We start from the raw sequence: 3,850 nt of genomic DNA, 5'->3' as shown, positions 1-3,850 counted from the left end.
GCCATGTGGAGACCCACACCAACACTGAGATACTTCCACTGCCACTGGATCCACAAGACTTTCCACCCACTTGCCTGTGATCTTCCTGCATTAGGCATCTGAAGAAGACTTTATAGATTGGTATTAGACATATGAGTTAATATCGGACTTATGGACTTGTTCTGGATTGGGCTGGGATGTTTTCTCAATATTCAACTGCTCTTGGAGATAAAGCTCTTTCTTATACACATGAGAGTCTCTGGATTTGGTCCTCTAGTCCACCCAGACAAACACACCATCCCATCAGAGTGCCCAGGGCACAGAGGCTAGAAGGAGTCCCTAAGTGAGACTGCCCTCCCTGCCCTGACTGGAGAGGGGTGGAGATGATCTACTTTCCAATGTATTCTGCCTGAGGGCAAGATTGGTATCATCCTTAGTTACAGGTCAGAAGGCATTCGATGGAGGCCTAATCCACATGGGGACTCTGAAAAGAGATGTTGGGGTTTCACGGTCATCCATGGCTTTCTGCAAACTGGATATTCACAACTTAAGCACTAATACACTATTGAATAGTACAAAGTAGGTAGTCTTTGTTGTTATTGTCAGGTGCCATCAAGTCAGTTCTGACTCATAGAGACCCTGTGAATAAACACTGCCCAGTCCTGTGCCACCCTCACAATTGTTGTGAGGTTTGAGGCCATTGTTGCTCTTTTCCACTGCCCTCTACCAAGCACGATGAGCTTCTCCACGACCTGGTCCCTGCAGGATCGGCTCTCACATTTTCAAGGTATATGAAATGAAATATCACCATCCTTGCCTCTAAGGAGCACTCTGGTCTTACTTTGTCCAAGTCAGATTTTTTTTAAATCATTATATTTGGGGCTCGTACAACTATTATCACAATCCATATATCCATCCATTGTGTCAAGCACATTTGTACATTGGTTGTCATCATCATTCTCAAAACATTTGCTTTCTACTTGAGCCCATGGTATCAGCTCCTCATTTTCTCCCTCCCTCCCCACTCTCCTCTCCCTCATGAATCCTTGATAATTTATAAATTATTATTATTTGATATATTTGTTTGTTCTTACAGCAGTCCATGGGACTTCCAATATTCTTTACCAGTACCGTAATTTAAATGCATCAATTCTTCGGCCTTCCTTATCCAATGTCCAACTTTCACATGCAGGGGAGGCGATTGAAAATACCATGGCTTGAGGTACTTTGAGACATAGTAGTCCTCAAAGTATCATTTCTGTTTTCAACACTTTAAAGAGATCTTATGCAGCATATTTGCCCAATGCAAAACATAGTTTGATCTTTTATTGCTGTTTCCACGAGCATTGATTATGGATCCAAGCAAAATGAAACCCTTGACAACTTCAATCTTTTCTCCATTTAATGTGATGTTGCCTAGCAGTCTGTCCAGTTGTAAGGACTTGGAGATATTTTTACCCTGAGTTGTAATCAAGACTGAAGGCTACAATCCTTGATCTTCATCAGCAAGTCCTCCTCCCTGTCAGCAAGCCAGGTGTATCATGTGCAGATGACAGGTTGGTAAGAGGCCTTCCTCCAACCCTGACGCCATGTTCTTCGGATTGCCCACTTCTGATGAGTTGCTCAGCACACAGGTCAAATAATTATGGCGAGAGGCTGCAACCCTGATGCGCACCTGTCCTGCTTTTAAACCATGCAGCATGCCCCTGTTCTGTTCACACAACTGCCCCTGGAATGCATGTATAAGTTCTCCATGAGCACAATGCAGGGTTCTGGAATTCCCATGCTGCTCAAGGCTATGTATAGTTGTTCTGATCCACACAATCACATGCCTTGGCATAGTCAAGGAGTCACAAGTAAATATCTTCCTGGTAGTCTCTGCTTTCAGCCAAGGTCCCCCTGACACTGGGAATGATATCCCTTTTTCCGCTGTCCTCTTCTCAATCCAGCCTGAATTTCTGACAACTCTCAGTGTATAGACTGCTGCAACTCTTGTTAGATGATCTGTAGCAAAATGTTACTCGCATGTGATATTAATAACATTGGTCTATAATTTGTGTGTTCTGTTGGGTCACCTTTCTTTGGAAGGGGTATAAATATGGAGCTCTTCCAGTCAGTTGGCCAAGGAGCTATCTCCCAAATCTCCTGGCACAAGAGTCCTTCAGTGCTTCAGTCATTAAATTGAGTGAACAATTATTATTTCAGGCAAGGTTCAGAATCAGAGGATGCAGTCAAGATCATGGTTGGTATTTTCTGTATCTTTGGATTATTCTTCCTAATGCCATGGTCTAGGGAAGCAAGAGTTGCACATAAAAATTCGCAATTGACGTATGTATGGATTGTGATAAGAGTTGTATAAGCCCCTAATAAAACGTTTCAAACAATTCATTATGTCTCAAGTTGAGAGACCTTCTTTTATTTCTGATTACTCCCTCTCTACCTGATTCCCATCTCCTGTTTAAAAAAAGAAGAGCAGGCTGGACGGTGTAGCAGCAGTTGCTTGGCTGCATAGCTTTATACCAAAAAAAAAAAAATCGGCAACATTTCATGTTGATGAGGTTGTGTGAGAATTAGCACACAGACACTGTTGGTGCAAAATAAACAATGACGATTAAAGGAAAAAGCCAAAAGCTCATTGCCATGAGTCGATTTGATTCAGAGCAACTTTACAGAATAGAACTGGTCCTCGGGGTTCTGAGACTGTAAATCTTTACGGGAAGCTCTCCCTCAGAGGGACTGGTGGCTGGGAACCCAGACTTTGAGGTTAGCGGCTCAATATTTAACCCACTGCAGCACCAGGGCTGTGATGATCCAAACCACTCACTGCCATCCAGGGGATTACCACCTGATCCTCTAGATCAGGCAGACCTGTCCCTGTGGGTTACTGAGATGGTAACTGTTTATAGGAGTAGGCAGCCCCATCTTTCTCCCAAGGAGCATCCAGTGATTTTGAACTGACAACCTTAAGGGGAGCAGCGTAATGCATAACCCACTACATTATCAGGAGTCCTAACAGTGACGATAGGTGGCATTTATTAAGCAGGACCCCTGATGGTGTCGTGGGTGAAATGTTGGGTTGCTAACTGCGGGATCTATAATTCAAGCCCACTAGTCGCTACACGGAAGAAAGAGGCGGTGTTCTGCTCCTGTAAAGCTTTACAACCTCAGAAACCTAAAGACACAGTTCGATTCCTCCAATAGTGCCTACTGTGTCCGAGAGTCAGAAGTGACTCAATGGCAGTGAGTGATTCAAGTGCTAAGTACCTTCTGCAGCGCTTCATGTCATTCTCACACCATAAGCTACGTCCTATTATTGTCCACTTGATGGGACAAGAAATGGAGGCTTAAAGAGGTTGAATAACTCCATTAGGAAAACAGTATGTTTCCTGAAGCATCAACAAAAATAGACAAGTGATATGCTAAAAGCCATATTAGCATTTACATGCTTTGACCCAATTATTGTGAACTTACGTTCTAGAGTAATTGAAGAGAAGAAAAAGAACTATATGTACAAATATTTTCACTATGGCATCATCTTAAATGGGAACGAGTCAAACAACAAAATTTAAAAAAACAAGATACTAAGTAAGTAATTGATAGCACCTGCACTTGAAGGGCTATTCTGTGGCTAATGAAAGCATAATTATGAAGACGGTTGCGAAGTGAGAAAATGGCTGGAAACTGGGAACATATTGTAGGATGTCTTAAACTAGATTTCAGAGTATGGAAATGAACATACTAAATAACTGTAACCTCTTGAAACGCGCATTTGAAAGGAAGAAAATAACACTAAGTGGAAAATAGTAAGGAACATGGGGTCGTGAGTTTTTATATTTAAAGAGTTGCTTTAATATTACATTATTTTTATACG

The sequence above is a fragment of the Tenrec ecaudatus genome, chromosome 1 (assembly GCF_050624435.1).
Source record: "Tenrec ecaudatus isolate mTenEca1 chromosome 1, mTenEca1.hap1, whole genome shotgun sequence".
NCBI classification, from domain to species: domain Eukaryota; kingdom Metazoa; phylum Chordata; class Mammalia; order Afrosoricida; family Tenrecidae; genus Tenrec; species Tenrec ecaudatus.
This window is presented reverse-complemented; position numbering follows the sequence as displayed.